The sequence below is a fragment of the Sciurus carolinensis genome, chromosome 11, assembly GCF_902686445.1.
Source record: "Sciurus carolinensis chromosome 11, mSciCar1.2, whole genome shotgun sequence".
Lineage (NCBI taxonomy): Eukaryota > Metazoa > Chordata > Mammalia > Rodentia > Sciuridae > Sciurus > Sciurus carolinensis.
The window spans coordinates 95,245,071-95,268,107 of record NC_062223.1 but is presented as its reverse complement, the minus strand read 5'-3'; the positions used below and the strand labels follow the sequence as shown (position 1 = coordinate 95,268,107).

The following is a 23,037-nucleotide window of genomic DNA, read 5'->3' as shown; positions in this document are numbered from 1 at the left end:
AGATGCTCAGCTTGTCCTACTGTATCTCATCACACTATTGAAAGGACTACATGAGATGACCTGGAACCATTGTCCCCAAGAGAAGCCTTTGACACTTCAGGCTCTCTGAGGGTACGGGAACTTATTTTGATCTTTTTGTTCCCGCCCCATTGCACAGGGCCTGGTATAAGGCAGAGGTTCCTAATTATTGACTGAAATCTACTGTAATTTCTATTACCAGTACCAAATTTCTGGTTTCAAAAACATTGAGAGAGAAAAGAGAATGCTGGGAGTCTGGTGGCACACATGTCAAGTGCCCAGGGTCCAAGTTTTACCCATGAGACTCTTAGGTCCCACTTTAATAGGGCCCACACTCCAGTTTACCACACCCCCAAATGCTGGACACAGTCCTGGCAGGTCCCTTGTCATTGAACAAGGGTTTGTTTTGAGTCTGTTGAATTGCTAACCATACAAATGAGCTCAGTTAATTGGTTTCTGCTTTAAATAGGATTTAATTCACAAAGACTCCTGTATTTAGTACTCCTGGCTCCAATGCCAGCCTTTCCCATTGAAATAGACAGAACTCTTCATCAGATAAGGATCTAACTTATAAAAAGGCTCTGCTTTCTAAATTACAGGTAAACCCAGGTCACTAGAATTACCAAGAGCTGTTAAACTCTATTCATCTATATTCATTTCGAGAAGGCTGAGATGCTGGGGTTTACCTCACAGCCTGAGGTAATGCTGCTGAAATGTTTCAGGCCAAACAAATAATACCTATGTAGAATAGTCTTTATATTATTTAAAGGAAAAAGAATTTTAAAATTTACATTATAATATACTAAATTGGACTAACTCAATATTGCCTGTCCTATTTAATGAAGTATCATAAAAAAAACTGTCAGTAAACATTAAACAAAAATAAAAAAGACACAAATCATGAAAGAATCACTTTCTACAAATAATTAAGAATGTTGCTGCCATTAGTTTACTAAAACAAACGCTCAAGTGCCAAACCTGAGAGCAAAGAGAGAAGACTAAATGGTAGCAAATCTCCATTTCTTGCATCGGGAAGAAAATCAGAATGTACCCTACAGAAATGCATACCCATGTGCCCCCAGAGTCTTATGCAAGAATGTTCACAGTAGAACCAAAGACAATTCAAATACTCTTTGACCATACAAAGAATAAAAAGATTGTGGTAGTCCTACAGTGGCATATGATACAGAACTGAGAACACATACAAAGCAAGCCTAAAGTTGGGCATGAACAGGCAGAAATGAAACAGAATGTAAGTTTCCATTGCGTATCTCTCAAGAACAGGCAAAGTAAATCTGTAGTTTTAGAGAACAGGGTGGTAGTTACCCTGGGTGGGCGGGGGTGGGAAATGACGAAAAATGAGCACAAGGGACTCTACAGGGCTGTGGCTAATTCTGTTTCTTCATTATAGAGCTGATTACATGATGTGTGGACATTGAAAAAAATTCAAAGAGACATATGATCCTCCTAAACTGAATCAGGAAGACATACACGATTTAAACAGATCAATTTCAAGCATCAATATAGAAGAAGCCATCAAAAGTCTACCAACCAAGAAAAGTACAGGACCAGATGGATTCTCAGCCGAATTCTACAAGACCTTTAAAGAAGAACTGATACCAATACTCCTCAAAGTATTCCACGAAATAGAAAAGGAGGTAACCCTTCCAAATTCATTCTATGAGGCTAGTATCACTGACACCAAAACCAGACAAAGACTCATCAAGGAAAGAAAAATTCAGACCAATATCCCTGATGAACATAGATGCAAAAATTCTTAACAAAATACTGGCAAATCGCATACAAATATATTAAAAAGATAGTGCACCATGATCAAGTGGGGTTTATCCCAGGGATGCAAGATTGGTTCAACATCTGGAAATCAATAAATGTAATTCATCACAATAATAGACTTAAAGTTAAGAATCATATGATTATTTCAATAGATGCTGAGAAAGCATTTGATAAAATACAGCACCCCTTCATGCTTAAAACACTAGAAAAAAATAGGAATAGTAGGAACATACCTCAACATTGTAAAAGCTATCTATGCTAAGCCCACAACCAACATCATTCTTAGTGGAGAAAAACTGAAAGCATTCCCTCTAAAAACTGGAACAAGACAGGGATGCCCTCTTTCACTACTTCTATTCAACATCGTCCTTGAAACACTTGCCAGAGCAATTAGACAGACCAAAGAAATTAAACGGATACAAATAGGAAAAGAAGAACTTAAGCTGTCACTATTTGCTGATGACATTATCCTATATTTAGAAGATCCAAAAAACTCCACTAGAAAACTTCTAGAACTAATAAATGAATTCAGCAAAGTAGCAGGATAAAAAATCAATACACGTAAATCGAATGCATTTCTATTCATAAGTGACAAATCCTCTGAAAGAGAAATTAGGAAAACCACTCCATTCACAATAGCCTCAAAAAAATAAAATACTTGGGAATTAATCTAATGAAAGAGATGAAAGAACTCTGCAATGAAAACTACAAAACACTAAAGAAAGATATTGAAGAAAACCTTAGAAGATAGAAAGATCTCCCATGTTCTTGGATAGGCAGAATTAACATTGTCAAAATGACCATTCTACCAAAAATGCTATACAAATTCAATGCAATTTCAATTAAAATCCCAATGACATTCCTCATAGAAATAGAGAAAGCAATCATGAAATTCATCTGGAAGAACAAGAGACCTCAAATAGCCAAAACAATCCTGAGTAGAAAAAGTGAGGCAGGAGATATCACAATGCCAGCCAGACCTTAAACTATACTACAGAGCAATAGTAACAAAAATGGCATGGTATTGGCACCAAAGTAGGATACAATTAATAATGTGAAAAGAGAGCCTATTTATTTATATGCAGGGCTGAGAATTGAACCCAGTGCCTCACATATTCTAGGCAAACACTGTACCACTGAGCCACAACCCCAGCACTCATATATTCTTTTTTATATAATATGAAAACTATTCCTGACATAAAGAAGCATAGGGTAAAGTTTTGTAAGTTCTTTATAAATTTTGGAGATAAGGGCTCTATCTGAAGTGCGCGTGGAAAAGATATTCTCCCACTCTGTAGGCTCTCTTTTCACATTATTAATTGTATCCTTGGCTGAGAAAAAGCCTTTTAGTTTGAATCTATCCCATTTATTGATCTTTACTTTGATTTCTTGCACTTTGGGAGTCTTGTTAAGGAAGTCTGGTCCTAAGCTTACATGATGAAGATTCAGGCCTACTTTTTCCTCTGTTTGGTGCAGGATCTCTGGTCTAATTCCTAAATCCTTGATCCATTTTGAGTTGAATTTTGAGCAGAGTGAGAGACAGGTTTAATTTCATTTTACTACATATGGATTTCCAGTTTTGCCAACACCATTTGTTGAACAGGTTATCTTTTCTCCATTGTATGTTTTTGGCTCCTTTGTCTAGTATGAGATGACTGTATCTATGTAGGTTTGTCTCTGTGTCTTCTATTCTGTACCATTGGTCTCTCTGCCTATTTGGTGCCAATACCATGCTGTTTTTGTGAACTATTGCTCTGTAGTATAGTTTAAGGTCTGGTATTGTGATACCTCCGGCTTCACTTTTTCTACTCAGGATTGTTTTGGCTATTCAAGGTCTCTTGTTGTTCCAGATGAATTTCATGATCGCTTTCTCTATTTCTATGAGGAATGTCATTGGGATTTTAATTGGAATTGCATTGAATCTGTATAGCACCTTTGGTAGTATGGTTATTTAGACAATGTTAATTCTTCCTATCCAAGAACATGGGAGATATGAAAAGTGTTCAACATTTCTAGTAATTAGAGAAATGCAAATTAAAACAACTCTAAGATTTCATCTTACTCCAATTAGAATGGCTATTATTAAGAACACAAGCAATAATAGGTGTTTGCATGGACGTGGGGGAAAAGGCACACTTGTATATTGCTGGTAGAGATTGCAAACTGGTGCAGCCACTCTGGAAAGCAGTGTGGACATTCCTCAGAAAACTTGGAATGGACTCACATTTTGACCCAGTTTTCCCACTCCTCGGTTTATACCCAAAAGACTTAAAATCAGCATACTATAGTGACGCAGCCACATCAATGTTAATAGCAGCTCAATTCACAATAGCTAGATTGTGGAACCAACCTAGTTGCCCTTTAATAGATGAATGGATAAAGAAACTGTGGTATATATACACAATAGAATATTATTCAGTCATAAAGAAGAATAAAATTATGGCATTTGCAAGTAAATGGATGGAATTAAAGAATATCATGCTAAGTGAAATAAGCCAATCCCCAAAACCCAAAAGCCGAATGTTTTCTTCTAAGTGGATGATGATACATAATGGGGGTGGGGAGGTGGGGGGTAAGAGAAGAATGGAGGAACTTTAAATTATGTAGAGGGAAATGAGAGGGGGGAAGGGGTGGGGGTATGAAAGATGGTGGAATGAGACAGACATCATTACCCTATGTACATGTATGATTACACGAATGGTATGAATCTACATTGTGCACAACCACAGAAACAAGAAGTTGTACCCCATTTGTGTACAGTGAATCAAGATGCAGTCTGTAAAAATAAAAATAAAAAAAGAAGCATAGTTGAGTATTATATATAGACTATATTTTAAAATGATGGAAAATTTATGGAAATGAAAAAGAATTAACAAAGGTCATGGACAATTAAAATTATGTTTTAGAACTGTGGGGTTGTGCTTGAATATAGTCTTGATTTTATTTAGAATTCTAATAATGTTGGTATAATTTTTGCAATGTCATTTAAAATAAAGAGTTAGAAAGTGCATCCCTCCCACACACACACACTCAAATGCAGAATTTGAATAAAGGAAGGCATAAGAGATAAGCTAAAAAAGAATATGCAGCAATACCTCCTTCTGGGAGAGCTCAAGGATCAAATCAACCAGGAAATTCTTAAAAAGAAAAAGAAAAAAAAGCTCACTTTTACATAGCCCCTGGTTTATTCTTAACTGCTAACCTCTGCCAACTAGAATGACTTTCTATAATTCTTCATTAAGTGTTTACTTTTTACTTTTCAGAGTGAACTAAAAATGCACCTTTCCAAATCACTTCCCTTAGCAGCAATATCAATTAATATGTTGCCCAGTGAATGCCTCCATGGATCATGGTATTTACTACCCTGTATTCTTCCTTCAGTTAATAAGGGTATAAAGTAACCATAGCTCATTATAGTGCAAATAAGAAAATGAATATTATTTGACCACTTACTACTTACCACAACTCAAGTTCTGGACTAGGCACTTCTGTGAGAATTTCAGCTTAACTCTAAGAGCAAGGCTATGAGATAGGTATCATAATTCTTATTTTAAAGATGAGACTTAAAGTTCAGAGCATTAGGAACTTGCTAGTGCTTTCAGTTCTGGCAATATGGAGGAAGTACTGAAAGTCCTCCACTCAAACTCTGGAAATATTGGAAATGATAACTGGAAAAATATTATTTTAAATGATCAGTCCAACTCAGAAGATAACATAAGAAATACACAGATTTCAGGGATAAGAGTAGCATAGAAGACTTATGATACTGAGGAGTGAGAACTAACCTGGAGCTTCCCTCAGGAAGATGATGGAGCTCATAACTGAGGGATTTGGGTTTTACCATCTTGTGAGGACTGGAGATAAATTTTGTATACTTTAAGGACTAGAAATTGAACATAAACTCACACACACAGTCAGGACCATCTATAAGCAAATACTTATGAAAAAGGTATACATGAAAGAAAAAAAAATCCCTTCACCAGCACTGAGTGACCACAAAAAAATTCACTGTTTTTGTCTGGACACCAAGTGATGAAAAAATTATAATAAATACTCTTAGTTAAGAATTTGGAGCTCTGAGGTTGTTTTATGGGGCTTTGGGTTTCATATTTTTCTTTGTTATTTCTGTTTTATTATTCTCATTGCTCCAGAACTCCTAGACCAAGCAATTCTCATAATAATTGATCCCAAACCAGGGACATTCTTTATTAGTCCATTTTCTGTTGCTATAACAAAATATCTGAGGCTTGGTATTTTATAAAGATATTAAGTTTATTTAGCTCACAGTTCTAGAAAATTGAGAACATGGTGCCAGCATCCACTCAGTTCTGGCAAATGTCTCATAGTGGATGGTATCACAACAGTGGGTGTGTGTGAGAGAGCAATCACGGTAAAACAGTGGCCAAAGAGAAATTCAGAGACTAGCCCTGATCATTTCATATCAAACCATTCTTGCAGGAATAGACTGGGGTCCCTGAGAACTCTATTTTTTTCCAAGGATGAGGCTCTCATGACCTAGTGACCACCCACTAGGCCCCACTTCTTAAAGCTCCCACCATGGGGGCGATCCAAGATGGCGGACTAGAGGGGGACTGCATCCCCAGTCGCTCCAGAACCCAGGAGTTAAGAAGGGGAGGCATTGAGAGACTTGGACAAAAATAGAGTCACAGGGTGAGTCTCCCCCACTGGGTAAAGCTCGGCCCGGGTGGCAGGCCCAGATAGAGGTGGCTTATCGGAGCAGGGCAGGGCAGCTAGAGTCTTTTCCACAGGCAGCCCTGCGCACTCCAGCACTGGGCCCCTCCCACACAGACAGCTTCTCCAGGTTCTCGGAGCAGGCCCCCTACTGAGAGCCTTTCTGATCAGAACAAGCTCCAAGTCCCGGAGCCAGTGCGGCATACTCTGGCCCACAAGTGGCTTCAGGAACCAGGACAGGGCAGCCAGCAACCTCCCCAAGCAGCCTGGACCCCTGCGGTGGGAGGTGCCTTTCAAGGCTAGCTTCTCAGAACAGACCGCCCAGTGAGAGCCTTTCTACATAGAGACAGCCACAAGTCCCCGAGCCAACGGAGAGCTTCGATCCACAAGCAGACTCTGGGATCAGGGCAGGGCAGCCAGAGACTTCTTCAAGCGGCTCTGCCCACTCCAGCTGCAGGCTCTTTCCACGGGGCGATCCAAGATGGCGACCTAGATGGTGACTGCATCTCCAGTCGCTCCAGAACCCAGGACTCAAGAAGGGGAAGCATTGAGAGACTTGGACAAAAATAGAGTCACGGGGTGAGTCTCCACCACTGGGCGAAACTTGGCCTGGGTGGCAGGCACAGATAGGGGTGGCTTATCATAGCAGGGTAGGGCAGCTAGAGTCTTCCCAAGGTAGCCTTCCACACTCCGGCGGTGGGCTCCCCCCACACGGCCAGCTGCACGGTGCAGGCCCCCAGTGAGAGCCTTTCCACACAGAGTCAGCTCCAAGCCCTGCAACCAGTAGGGGCTAGGGGCAGCTTTCTTTGGAAGCACTGCATTATCAAGTTCCTCCAAGACTTCAGGCTACTGAAGGCTGGGAGGTGATACACTGGAAATCTACAGGGACACTATAAGCCAATAGAGAAAATCTGCAATATCTAAGATTTCCACTGACATCTGTCCAAAATGAGAAAACAAGGGAAGAAAATGTCCCAAACAAACCTAGATACTACATCAATAAAACCCAATGACAGCACAGCAGAAGAAATGTCAGAAAGGGAGTTCAGAATGTACATAATTAAAACAATCAGAGAAGCGAATGAGGAGATGAAAGAGCAAATGCAGGCATTGAAGGAGGAGATGAAAGAGCAAATGCAGGCATTAAATGATCGCACCAATCAACAGTTAAAAGACCAAATACGGGAAGCAAGAGATCATTTCAATAAAGAGTTAGAGATACTGAAAAAAAAGCAAACTGAAATACTTGAAATGAAGGAAACAATAAACCAAGTTAAAAACTCCATAGAAAGCATAACCAATAGGGTAGAACACCTGGAAGACAGAACCTCAGACATTGAAGAAAAAATATTTAATCTTGAAAACAAAGTTGGCCAAACAGAGAAGATGGTAAGAAATCATGAACAGAATCTACAAGAATTATGGGATATCATGAAAAGGCCAAATTTGAGAATTATTGGGATTGAGGAAGGCTTAGAGAAACAAACCAAAGGAATGAACAATCTATTCAATGAAATAATATCAGAAAATTTCCCAAATCTGAAGAATGAAATGGAAAACCAAGTACAAGAGGCTTATAGAACTCCAAATATACAAAATTACAACAGACCCACACCAAGGCACATTATTATGAAGATATCTAACATACAAAATAAAGACAGAATTTTAAAGGCCGTGAGAGAAAAGAATCAAATTACATTCAGAGGGAAACCAATAAGAATATCAGCAGATTTTTCAGTGAAGACCCTAAAAGCTAGAAGGGCCTGGAACAACATTTACCAAGCCCTGAAAGAAAATGGATGCCAACCAAGAATCTTATACCCAGCAAAACTTACCTTCAAATTTGACGATGAAATAAGATCCTTCCATGATAAACAAAAGCTAAAGGAATTTACAAAAAGAAAGCCAGCATTACAGAACATTCTCAGCAAAATATTCCATGAGGAAGAGATGAAAACAACGATGCAAATCAGCAACAGGAAGCGCTAGCCTAAATGAATAGCCAAATAAAGGAGAAACCAAATCATGTCAAAAAACAAATATGAGTCAAATGACTGGGAATACAAATCATATCACAATAATAACCCTGAATGTTAATGGCATGAACTCATCAATCAAAAGATATAGACTGGCAGATTGGATTAAAAAGAAAAATCCAACAATATGCTGCCTGCAAGAGACTCATCTTATAGAAGGAGATACCCATAGACTAAAGGTGAAAGGATGGGGAAAAACATACCATGCACACGGACACAGCAAAAAAGCTGGAGTATCCATCCTCATTTCAGATAATGTGGACTTCAAGTCAAAACTAGTCAGAAGGGATAAAGAAGGACATTACATGCTGCTTAAGGGAAGCATAAATCAGCAAGACATAACAATCATAAATATCTATGCCCTGAACATTAGCTCATCCACGTACATCAAACAAATCCTTCTGAATTCCAGAAATCAAATAGACCACAACACAATATCTATGCGATTTTAACACACCTCTCTCACCACTGGATAGATCGTCCAAACAAAAATTGAATAAAGAAACCATAGATCTCAATAACACAATCAACAATTTAGACTTAACAGACATATATAGAATATACCATCCAACAAAGAACGAATACACTTTCTTCTCAGCAGCACATGGATCCTTCTCTAAAATAGACCATATTTATGCCACAAAGCTACTGTTAGCAAATACAAGAAGATAGAGATACTACCTTGTACTCTATCAGATCATAATGGATTGAAATTAGAAATAAATGACAGAATAAAAAACAGAAACTTCTCCAATACCTGGAGATTAAATAATACACTGTTATGTGATGAATGGATAACAGAAGACATCAGGAGGGAAATAAAAAAATTCTTAGAAGTAAGCGAGAACAAAGACACATCATATCAAAATCTCTGGGACACTATGAAAGCAGTACTTAGAGGAAGATTTATTTCATGGGGCGCATTCAAAAAAAGAAGTAGAAATCAAAAAATAAATGACTTACCACTACAGCTCAAAGCGCTAGAAAAAGAAGAGCAGACCAATACCAAAAGTAGTAGAAGACAGGAAATAGTTAAAATCAGAACCAAAATCAACAAAATTAAAACAAAAGAAACAATTGGAAAAATTAACAAAATAAACAGTTGGTTCTTCGAAAAAATAAACAAAATTGATAAACCCTTAGCCACACTAACAAAGAGGGAGAAAACTCAAATTACTAAAATTTGGAATGAACAAGGAAACATCACAACAGACACGACTGAAATACAAAACATAATTAGGAGCTATTTTGAAAATCAATACTCCAACAAAACAGAAAACCTTGAAGACATCAACAAATTTCTAGAGACTATGAATTACCTAAACTGAACGGGGAGGACATACACAACTTAAATAAACCAATTTCAAGCAATGAAATAGAAGAGGTCATCAAAAGCCTACCAACAAAGAAAAGTCCGGGACCAGATGGGTTCTCAGTCAAGTTCTACAAAACCTTTAAAGAAGAGCTCATTCCAATACTCCTGAAAGTATTTCATGAAATAGAAGAGGAGGGAACCCTCCCAAACTCATTCTATGAAGCCAATATCACCCTGATACCTAAACCAGACAGAGACACATCGAGGAAAGAAAATTTCAGACCAATATCCTTAATGAACATCGACGCAAAAATTCTCAACAAAATTTTAGCAAATCGCATACAAATATATATTAAAAAGATAGTGCACCACGATCAAGTGGGTTTTATCCCAGGGATGCACGGTTGGTTCAACATTCGGAAATCAATAAATGTCATTCACCTTACCAACAGACTTAAAGTTAAGAATCACATGATTATTTCAATAGATGCAGAAAAAGCATTCGATAAAATACAGCACCACTTCATGCTCAAAACACTAGAAAAAATTGGGGTAGTGGGAACATTCCTTAACATTATAAAAGCAATCTACGCTAAGCCCATGGCCAATATCATTCTAAATGGTGAAAAACTGAAAACATTCCCCCTAAAAACTGGAACAAGGCAGGGATGCCCTCTTTCACCACTTCTATTCAACATCGTCCTTGAGACTCTAGCCAGAGCAATCAGACAAACCAAAGAAATTAAAGGGATACGAATAGGAAAAGAAGAACTCAAACTATCCCTGTTCGCTGATGACATGATTATATATTTAGAGGACCTGGAAATTCCACCAGAAAACTTTTAGAACTCATAAGTGAATTCAGTAAAGTAGCAGGTTACAAGATCAATGCTCATAAATCCAATGCATTTTTGTACATAAGTGATGAATCCTCAGAAAGAGAAATTAGGAAAACTACCCGATTCACCATAGCATCGAAAAAAAAAAATACTTGGGAATCAATCTCACAAAAGAGGTGAAAGACCTCTACAATGAGAACTACAGAACACTAAAGAAAGAAATTAAAGAAAATCTTAGAAGATGGAAAGATCTCCCATGTTCCTGGATAGGCAGAATTAATATTGTCAAAATGGCCATACTACCAAAAGTGCTATACAGATTCAATGCAATTCCAATTAAAATCCCAATGATGTACCTTGCAGAAATAGAGCAAGCAATTATGAAATTCATCTGGAAGAATAAAAAACCTAGAATAGCTAAAGCAATCCTAAGTAGCAAGAACGAAACAGGGGGTATTGCAATACCAGATCTTCAACTCTACTACAAAGCAATAGTAACAAAAACGGCATGGTATTGGTACCAAAATAGACAGGTAGATCAATGGTACAGAATAGAGGACATGGACACAAACCCAAATAAATACAATTTTCTCATACTAGACAAAGGGGCCAAAAATATGCAATGGAGAAAAGATAGCCTCTTCAACAAATGGTGCTGGGAAAACTGGAAAATCATATGCAACAGAATGAAATTAAACCCCTATCTCTCACCCTGCACAAAACTCAACTCAAAATGGATCAAGGACCTCGGAATCAGACCAGAGACCCTGCACCTTATAGAAGAAAAAGTAGGTCCAAATCTTCAACTTGTTGGCTTAGGATCAGACTTCCTTAACAGGACTCCCATAGCACAAGAAATAAAAGCAAGAATCAACAACTGGGATAGATTCAAACTAAAAGCTTTCTCTCAGCAAAGGAAACTATCAGCAATGTGAAGAGAAAGCCTACAGAGTGGGAGAATATCTTTGCCAACCATACTTCAGATAGAGCGCTAATTTCCAGAATCTATAAAGAACTCAAAAAACTCTACACGAAGAATACAAATAACCCAATCAACAAATGGGCTAAGGAAATGAACAGACACTTCACAGAAGATGTACAAGCAATCACCAGATATATGAAAAAAATGTTCAACATCCCTAGTAATAAGGGAAATGCAAATCAAAACTACCCTAAGATTTCATCTCACCCCAATTAGAATGGCAATTATCAAGAACACAAGCAACAATAGGTGTTGGCGAGGATGTGGTGAAAAAGGAACACTCATACATTGCTGGTGGGGTTGCAAATTAGTGCAGCCACTCTGGAAAGCAGTGTGGAGATTCCTCAGAAAGCTTGGAATGGAAACGCCATTTGACCCAGCTATCCTACTCCTTGGCCTATACCCAAAGGACTTAAAACCAGCATACTACAGAGATACAGCCACATCAATGTTCATTGCTGCTCAATTCACCATAGCCAGATGTGGAAACAACCTAGATGCCCTTCAGTTGATGAATGGATAAAGAAACTGTGGCATATATATACAATGGAATATTACTCCACAATGAAGAATGATAAAATTATGGCATTTGAAGGCAAATGGATGAAATTGGAGAATATCATGCTAAGTGAGATAAGCCAATCTCAAAAAACTAAAGGACGAATGATCTCGCTGATAAGCGGATGAGGACATATATTGGGGGGTGGGAAGGGTTAGCATTAGGGTTAGGGTTAGGTTTAGGGTTAGGGATAAGGAGTGTGGTAAGAATGAAGGAAAGAAGGACTTATAGAGGGAAAAGAGGGGTGGGAGGGATGGGGGGAAGGGAAAAAAATAATGAATCAAACATCATTGCCCTATGTAAACGTATGATTACACAAATGGAATGCCTTGACTCCATGTACAAATAGAGAAACAACATTTATCCCATTTGTATACAATAATAATAAAAAAAAAAGAAAAAAAAAAAGGTCCCACCACTTCAATATTGCCATGGTGGGAACCAAATTTCCATCTCACAAATGCTGGGGGGACACACTCAAGCTAAACTCAAACTACGACAAATTGATTTGATTTAGTTAGAATTAAATGCCTCCCCCCAAAAAAAATCTTTCTGGCAGGAGAATCTCACAACTCGGGCCACAAAGATTTCTTATGGAAAAAAATAAATGAGTCAATCAAAATGCTAAAAACACACATGGAAAAAATTCACCAGATGAACTAGTTAGCAACATAGCAAACAACAGGGTTAGCATGTGAAAAAATTGAGACAATAGAATGATGATATAAAACATTTGAGGTGAGTATATTTAAATTAATTAATGGATAATTTATTAGGAAAAAATGTAACTATAAAAAGCAATGGTTAGGTTTTTTAAAATAGGATTTCTACAAATAAATACAGTCATTGGAATTACAAACAGTGGATGAGGCAAATAGCTTATTAGACACCTGAAGAGAAAATAAATCAGCTGTGTGATAAAACATAAAATTTTAGCTGTGGCACACACCTGTAATCCCAGCATATCAGGAGACTGAGGAAGGAAGATTGCAAATTTCAAAGCTAGCCTCAGCAACTTAGTGAGGCCCGAAGCAACTTAGTGAGATCCTGTCTCAAAAGTTAATAAATATAAAAAGGACTGGGGATATGGCTCAGTGATTAAGTGCCCCTGAGTTCGATCCCTGGTTTAAAAAAAAAAAAAAAGTTAAAATTTTAATTGGGAGGGACCACAACCCAGTCACAGGGAAGGTAGTCCCCACACCCCTACTGAGGACCAGGGAGTACCACCAAGTCTGCATGAAAACCCATGGACAGTCCCAAATACCTTGTCTTTGAGTAGGATTGTCTTGGCCCCAGTTTGGGATATTTAATTCTTAGAGATCTTACTATTGCACTTTAAGTTTTCCTTTAGCTGAGTAAGCTGATTCATTGAATGGCTTTATTGCTCAGAATCAGGTCAATCAAAAATAAGCTTTGAGAAATGTTCTTTACCCACTTGATAATAAAATACCTATCAGTACCACATATATCACCTTGACTTATGCAGATCTTATTCCACATTTTCTTATTTATATGATAATTTCAAAAGGTGTAAAGCTCGGCCAAAAATATGCAATGGAGAAAAGATAGCCTCTTCAACAAATGGTGCTGGGAGAATTGGAAATCCATATGCAACAGAATGAAACTAAACCCATATCTCTCACCATGCACGAAACTAAACTCAAAATGGATTAAGGATCTAGGAATCAGACCAGAGACCTTGCATCTTATAGAAGAAAAAGTAGGTCCAGAGCTTCAACATGTCGGCTTAGGACCAGACTTCCTCAACAGGACTCCCATAGCACAAGAAATAAAAGCAAGAATTAATAACTGGGATAGATTCAAACTAAAAAGCTTTCTCTCAGCAAAGGAAACTATCAGCAATGCGAAGAAAGAGCCTACAGAGTGGGAGAAAATCTTTGCCAATCATACTTCAGATAGAGCACTAATCTCCAGAATCTATAAAGAACTCAAAAAACTCTACACCAAGAATGTAAATAATCCAATTGACAAATGGGCTAAAGAAATGAATAGACACTTCACAGAAGAAGATATACAAGCAATCAACAAACATATGGAAAAATGTTCAACATCTCTAGTAATAAGAGAAATGCAAATCAAAACCACCCTAAGATTCCATCTCACCCCAATTAGAATGGCAATTATCAAGAATACAAGCAACAACAGGTGTTGGCGAGGATGTGGGGCAAAAGGTACACTCATACATTGCTGGTGGGGCTGCAAATTAGTGCAGCCACTCTGGAAAGCAGTGTGGAGATTCCTTAGAAAACTTGGAATGGAACCACCATTTGACCCAGCTATCCCACTCCTTGGCCTATACCCAAAGGACTTAAAATCAGCATATTACAGAGATATAGCTACATCAATGTTCATAGCTGCTCAGTTCACAATAGCCAGATTGTGGAACCAACCTAGATGTCCTTCAACTGATGAATGGATAAAGAAACTGTGGTATATATACATATATATATATATATAATGGAATATTACTCAGCCATAAAGAATGATAAAATTATGGCATTTGCAGGCAAATGGATGAAACTGGAGAATATCATGCTAAGTGAGATAAGCCAATCTCAAAAAACCAATGGACGAATGATATCGCTAATAAGTGAATGATGACACATAATGGGGGGTGGGAGGGGTTAGTGTTAGGGTTAGAGTTAGGGTTAGGGAGGGGGGCAAGAATGGAGGAAGGAAGGACTGTATAGAGGGAAAAGAGGGGTGGGAGGGGTGGGGGAGAAGGGGAAAAAATAACAGAATGAATCAAACAACATTACCCTATGTAAATTTATGATTACACAAATGGTATGCCTTTATGCCAGGTACAAACAGAGAAGCAACATGTATCCCATTTGTTTACAATAATAAAAAAAATAAAAATTAAAAAATTAAAAAAATTTAAAAAAAATTTTAAAAAGGTGTAAAGCTGAACTCTTCCAACACCAAGAACGCATGCTGAGTATTTTGATTCTTGTTCTATCACCAGTAAATTAAAGCCAACATTCATCAGCAAGATCAACAGTCAGTTGATCTTGGTGGCAGTTTCTTTGGCAGCTCTGATTTTCAACTATGTGGGCAGTATTTATCTTCAGATACCAAGGTGTTCATACTGCATCAGTATATAGGTACTACTGTGCTCAGAAAGTTGGGCAGGAGAAAAGAGGTTGAGGAAAGCTACCGCTCATTATTATCAAGGAAGTAATAATGCATCACTGGTATAAAGGCCATTTGGAAATCTATGGGCATTTCCCATTTTGGTGATCAAATTGAAAATGTCTGTGTTAAATCAAACCACATAATCAAAATGGAAGTAATGTCTGTTGAAAATGAATTTGATCATGAGCATATGTAGAATTTCCAGAGTATTTTTAAACACAAATAAAATTATAATTTAAATTTTTTGTCGATTTACAAAATATCAACTACTCCAACTTTTGTCAGTCATTTTTTCATATATTGTTCCAAAAAGCAAGTGTTCAGAGGATGAAAAGTAAAGAATTGACACCATTCTTTAAATAAAACTTAGTTTACAAACCATTAAGAAATTTTGTGGATTTAAATATATATCCTGTACCATTTGGCTTAACAGTTTTTTTATTTTAAACAGGTCCAATATTTAGTAAGAACTCAATGAAAAACACCTATTATAAAATATGGTCAACTATTCATGCATTAAAGGTATTCACCAAAAAAAAAAAGGTATTCACTATGGCATTATTCATAATAGAAAAGTATTAGAAATTACCCAAATAATAAGAAATACGAAGAAACCTGAGATAACCACTGTTGACATCATTTGACAGTATTTAAAATATTCACACACAGAAGAGGGTCAAACTGTAATAGAAAAAAATTTTTCTTCTGTCATGGTATTAATCTTGTTCCTAAAAAGATCTTCCCTATTCCGAACAACATAAAAGCATGCAGTTATACTTTCTATCTATCAATGCTTTTATAGATTCATGTTTTTAAACACTGAACTCTTTAATATTACCCTAATTTTACACCGATGAGGTAGGATCTCTCTTAATTGCCCCTGGACAGTGAGGAAGCTGTTAAAATATCATTCATCAGCTGGGTGCATTGGTGCACACAATGTAATCCCAGTGCCTCAGGAGGCTGAGGTAGGAGGATTGTGAGTTCAAAGTCAGCCTCAGCAATTTAGCAAGGCCCAAAGCAACTTAGTGAAACAAGTCCCTAAATAAAATATTTTAAAAAGGGCTATGGATGTGGCTCAGTGGTTAAGCACTCCTGGGTTCAATCAGTGGTACCTAAATAAATAAATAACATTCATCAAATAATATATTTTCCTTCTGATAATATAAAATGTCATCTTTACCATAAGTAAGTACTTCATTACATTCCCAGTATTTTCTTGATTATTCCCAGACTTCCAGCAAAGACATGTAATTTGCTGAAAACCACAGGATAAGGGTGTACAGAGGATAGAGACAATATAGAAGAGACAGGGAAGTCAAACTAAAGATGTAAATTTACAAGGCAGAATAAGCTTAAAAGCCTTCATCAGCACAATTACTTTCCTTTTATTGCTTCCATTGTCCCAACTTTAGAATATTTCTATTTGTTTCCACATATCTAACTTTTGTGATTTAATAAAAACCAAGTCACTCTAATTTGAACGTTATAAGCTTATATCCTTAAAAAAACAGGCCAACCCAAACTTGATTCATGAAAGGTGATTGCTACATTTATGAGATAGTACCATTGTATTAAATATAAAAAACAAATTCTTAAAAACTTTTACAAAGTTAATATGGAATAACACCGATGCTGATAAATTTAGTAAATGAACCTAGATATAAAACTACATGTATCATGAGCTGATTCATTTAATGAAATATACATAATAAAGACTAAGAAAAAGTACCAAATGATAAAAAGCATGATTATAAATATTCTTCTGTGTATTTCTACATTTTTAAAATACTGACACATTTTTATTAGAAGAAAAATTTGTTTTGCCAGCAAGATGAATCTACATAATGTTGATTATTCTAGGGTACTATTCATAGTAACACAAGATATTACAGATTTCCATGATAATATTATAGATATTATAATTTCCGTTTTACAGTTAGAGAAACCAATTGTAATTTGATTTACTGACAGAATTAAGTCTTGATTGCTCAACATGTAAGTGAATGCATGTGTACTGCACAAAGCACGATGACAAAGGTATTCAGATCCAGGAGGCTGATTCTGCCAAATGTTGCAACCCTATTAGCAGTGGGGTCCTCTTGTCAGATCCAAGACGTATAATGTAGTTTGATCTTTTGCTAAATACATATAGAAGGTTAAGGACTTCCAGCACCACTTGCATAACAGAGGAAGCCAACAAAGTTGTCGAATGCTCTATGGAACTGTACAGATGCTGGGAAAAGTTGTACTCAATAAGTAAGACTGTGAAGTTCAACACAGTCAAGAGAAGCATTCTTGGCTGCTCTCTTTCTGGTCTATCACATACAAGCATCCATGACATGTCTTCCACTGTTTGTCCAGCATCTGCCAGAATTCCATCAAAGTGGTCCAACAGGTCCACCCAGTGATATAACTCGCACTTTCCAATGTTCCATGTTTTGATTTGTTGTAGTTCCAAGAGGAGTTGCTCATCGTTACAAACTTCGAGTTTGTCTATTAAGGCTCTGCAGTCTGCAGGAGCCTCAGTACGTCTTTTTCAGTTCAGTCCTGTCTACTTTCATGTTTTCAATTTTCTGCTTTATGATCTAAAATCACAGCCAATCATACTCATCCTGGTGGGAAATCCCAGCACTGTTCCAACAGCCTTCTCAACCATCTTGACCAAGTTGGTCCTCTGGTTCCTCTGGAGCACTAACCCTTCAGGTCAGGCTATTGAAGGACCTTGGCTGCAAGGGCTCCCGGGAGCCCGCAGGAGCATGTGGGCTCCGCGTCCCTGCTTCAGCCCTGTTCCCCTCACTCGCCCTCCCTCGAAAGCCTCCCTGCCTGACTTAACAGTTTTATGTTTGACTTCTAGAATGTGGACATTAGCAATTCACATGGTTAATATTTGATTGCTTATAATAACAACAGAATAAATGATGTTTAGCTATGAATAAAATTACAAAGAAATTTTAAATGCAGAAAAATTTGAAAACAATAAATATGATCAAACATAAAACAGAAGGTTTTTGAATTCATGATTAAGTCTTCCAACCTCTCAGGTGCCTATATTGTTTATATTTTAGCATAACAAGTAACACAGGGAACTGGAATATTAAAGTCTGTCCATTACCCTTTGACATTTAAGAGGCAGTAATTGACATCATACCTTGATCCTGTTTCTTAAATAGCAATGTTTATAATATTATTGCTACATGTACTCATGTGATATATGAATAATGAGAAACTATATGTTTATCAATGGCCCTTAAGTTCTTGAGAATCTTTTTTAAAAGATGTCAGAGTAATAAAAGAGTTGGAAAAAAAGAGTTAACAAAATGCAGCAAAAAGAGATGTTAAAAATCAGCAATATGAAAGAGTGGTTGAGACAGAAACACAAAGTCTAACATATATCTAATAGAAGTTTCAGCAGGAAGGAAATAAAAATGTTTGCATTATAAAGGTTGAAATTTTCCAGAACTAAAAATGGACATAAATCCATAAAGAGTATGACATCTCCAAATAGATTTTTAAAAATTCATATCTTAAAATATTGTATTGAGACTATGAAACATCAAAGATGTAAAGAAAATACTTAAAGAAACCAGAAATAATAAATCACTAAAAAGGAATGGTATTAGTCTGACAGTACACTTCCAAACAGCAACTACAGAAGCTAAAAAATATCTTCAAAATACACAGGGAACCCAGGCACAGTGGTGCAGTCCTGTAATCCCAGCTATTTATGAGACTGGGGCAGAAGAATTAGTCCAAGGCCAGCCTGAGCAACATAACAAGACTCATCTCAAAACAAACAAAATATATAGAAAAAATAACTGTTAAAATAGAATATTAGTCCCAGCTGAATTATCATGTGAAGATTAAAGTTAAGACATTTTCAGATGAATTGGGAGCAAAATTTAAAGAACTTCTATTGTATGTACTTGAGCAGTAGAGAAAGTGAATCCAAATAGAAGGAATATATAATGATCAAAATTTAAATGAAAAAAAGGACAAATCTGAACAAGCATTAACTGTATGAAATAATAATACTGGGACTAATTTGGGGATATATTTTTAATATAGAACTAAAATTCCAGCAAATATTAGTATAAACGGAAAGGAAGTATCAGGTAAAGTGTCTTAATATCCTTATATTGTTAAAGTGAAGAGACATTGAATGCATAGGCAATTTTAATGGTAATTGCAAAAATAATTCAAGTAGAATCAGAAGGATCCATGGGGAAGGTAACAGAAACAAAGTTTGATTAATCTAAGAAGAGGAAGGAAAGGAGCAAAAAAAGAAACTCCCACAGAAAATAGAAGGTGCAAAACAAGATAGTAGAAATTCATATACAATCGATAATAAAAATAAATAAAGGTAAAAGTTAAACTTGTCAGTTAAAAGAGAATTCCAGAACATTTAAATCCCAATTTAGTCATACATAGCAGTTAAAATTAATGGACTATGTATATCAATAAGGAAAAGTCTGAAAACACAATGTTGAGTAAAACAAAAGAGAGATAAAAGAATATTGCAAGATTATGCCATTTATGCATTTTTTAAATACTCAAGTATAAATACATAAATACTCAAATGTATACATATATGTGCACACATACACAGACATGTGTATTCATAAAGAAAGCTTCTCTTCAACTATACATGGAGAATTCTAGAGTAGAATTCTATTCTGTCTAGCTCCAGAATTCAGACATAGGCCAATGACCAGGAATGGCTACAGATTTTGGCCTAAGACACATTCTCCTTATGTACAATTTCAGTTTCTGGTGGTCAACCATGATTTGAAAATATTAAGTGAAATTTTTCAGAAATAAACAAATTCATTAGGTTGTAAATTGTGTGTCATTCCAAGTAGCACAATAAAATCTCATGCCATCCCACTCTGTAGAGCCCAGAACATGAGTCATCCCTTTGTCCAGTGTACCAACACTACAAAAGCTACCTGCCTGCTGGTCAATGAAGAGCCCACTTGGCTCTCAAGTGGACCGTTGCAATATCACAGTGCTTATACTCAAGTAAGCAGGTCAACAGTAGCCTCACATGATGCCTGTCATTCATTGAACTTCATCTCATCACATGGACATTGTATCATCTCACATCATCCCAAGAAAAGTAACTACAGTACAATATTTAGAGAGAGACCATTTTCACATGACTTTTATTACAGTAGCTGTTATAATTGTTCTTTTTAATTATTGTTATTTCTTTACTATGTCTGATTTATGTATTATGCTTTATCATGAGTATATAGGGGAAATACATATATATATATTATATATATATATATGTGTGTGTGTGTGTGTGTGTGTGTGTGTATTTCAGTACTATTCTCTGCTCCAACCATTCACTAAGGGTCTTGGAAATTATCCCCCATGGATAAGAGGTTAGTTATTATAAGTAGTAACTCTTCAACAATTAAAATTTTATGAAAATGGAATGTAGAATCTAATAATATGATGAACTGTCATGCCTGGCATGTCTAAGAAAGCAAATATATCATCAGAATTGCTATAGAGCAGGAGTTCCCAAATTTCTGCCGCATCAGGAACACCTGAGAGTTCATTCAAACAGACTGCTGAGCTCCATCCCAGAGCTTCTGATTCAGTATATCTAGGTGAGGCCAGATTATCTACAACCTAAACTGCTAGTGATGTTCAGCCAGTGACCACACTTTAAGGACCACTGCTAGAGAGGATATTCTACTATTACTGAGAAATGCAGGGAGGGAGGAGACATACTACTTTTTAATGGGTACAGAATTTCTTTTGGGGAGGATTGAAAAGTTCTGGAAGTGGATAGTGGTGATGGTTGCACAACAAATTTAATGTCACTGAGTTGTACACTTTAAAGTGGTTGAAAACAACAAATGTTATGTTTTATGTAATCGACCACAGTAAAATATTTTTGGCTGGGGATGTATGTGGCTCAGGGGTGCAGCACCTACTTAGCATGTGCAAAGGTCTGAGTTACATCTCCAGCACTAGAAAAAGAAAAAAGAAAGGAAGGGTGGATGATGACACATAATGGGGGGTGGGAGGGGTTAGTGTTAGGGTTAGAGTTAGGGTTAGGGAGGGGGGCAAGAATGGAGGAAGGAAGGACTGTATAGAGGGAAAAGAGGGGTGGGAGGAGTGGGGGGAAGGGGAAAAATAACAGAATGAATCAAACAGCATTACCCTATGTAAATTTATGATTACACAAATGGTACGCCTTTACGCCATGTACAAACAGAGAAACAACATGTATCCCATTTGTTTACAATAAAAAAAAATACTTAATTAAAAAAAATCACTTTAAAAAAAAAAAGAAAGGAAGGAAGGAAAGAAGAAAGGAAGGAAGGGAGGAAGGAAGGAAGAAAAGAAAGAAGGGAGGGAGGGAGGAAATGCAGAACCATGCAAGTACATCTGAACTTCAGGAAAACAACAAATAATAATTTTAGTTTAAGTATATTCCACTCAGTATTTGGACAGGCTTAAATTTAAAAAGACATTTGTTGCTTTCCTCAAATTCAGTATAACTGGGCATCTTATATTTTATCTGGCAATTCTGACAGGAGATACTCAGAGTCTCAACCTAGGTACAGACATAGAAATGAAGAGATTCCAGACATATTTTAGAATTAAAATTAATAGGACTTAGTAACCAAATGGAGCAAGCACATGCCAAAGAGAGACTATTATTGAGGTTTCTGTTTTAAAACAGAGGCGCCACTAGTGGCGACCAAGAGTCACCCCCATCATTCCGTTCATTCATCCATTCACCTAACTAGTACCCTGTACCTAGCACTGTAGGACCTGGAGAGCCCTCAGTGAATATGTAAGGAGCTTAAAGTCCAGTGGAGCCCTTGGACAAATGAGATGACAAGTGCAATGAGTACTATGAACTCTACGATGGCAGTGCGGGGGTACCTGCTGCCAGGGCAGATATGAAGGAGACACATCCAGGGGACTTTGTCGCTGCCTTCCAAAACTCATGGCCCATCTAAGGAGGGATTTCCCAGCTTGGACCTGGGTAGAACTTGTCAGCAAATTCAGATACAATCTTGCAAATTTCAACTGATGTCTGTCCTGCTGTCTTCTTGATTTTAAAACAATGATTTTAAAGACAAAAAAATGAAATATAATACATTGTTAAAGCCTTTCCCAGCCATAGATTCCCTAGCATCATCAAATGGCAGGAAGTGGGGTCTGAGAAATAGGCAACTTCTAAATCAGGTTGACGTTTTGGCTTTGCCTTGGAGCTCACCAAACTGGCCCCCACTGTTGCTTCATATACCCTATGCATCCATAAATTATCACTTCATTAGACACATTGTAGCACCACTAAAATTATATCCCCAAAATGCTCCATTAAAGGGCTCCAGCTTGTTCAGGAGAAATGAGTCATGAAGATTAAAGAAAAGCTATTTCTAAAACCCAGGCATTTCTTGGGAAATTCCCTGAGGCAGCTGTGCAGCAAAGTAACTTGATCTGTTGGTGGGCTGGATTCTTTCTAACTTTCTGAACCTACAGACACAGTCCCATCATCTTTTGGATCTTTTCAGCGGGTAAGCAGTTTTGGATTTCTTGTCAAGTTTGGTGATGATTTAGTTGTATCTATATTGGCCACAATACTGGGGTGGGGCAAGGTAACCTAAATA

At 37.0% G+C, this 23,037-nt stretch overlaps 1 pseudogene; it reads left to right on the top strand.

The window, feature by feature from the left end:
* LOC124959634 (cardiolipin synthase (CMP-forming)-like) overlaps positions 1 to 15,363 on the top strand; it is a 30,362-nt pseudogene extending 14,999 nt beyond the window's left edge.
* The last annotated feature ends 7,674 nt before the right edge of the window (positions 15,364 to 23,037 follow it).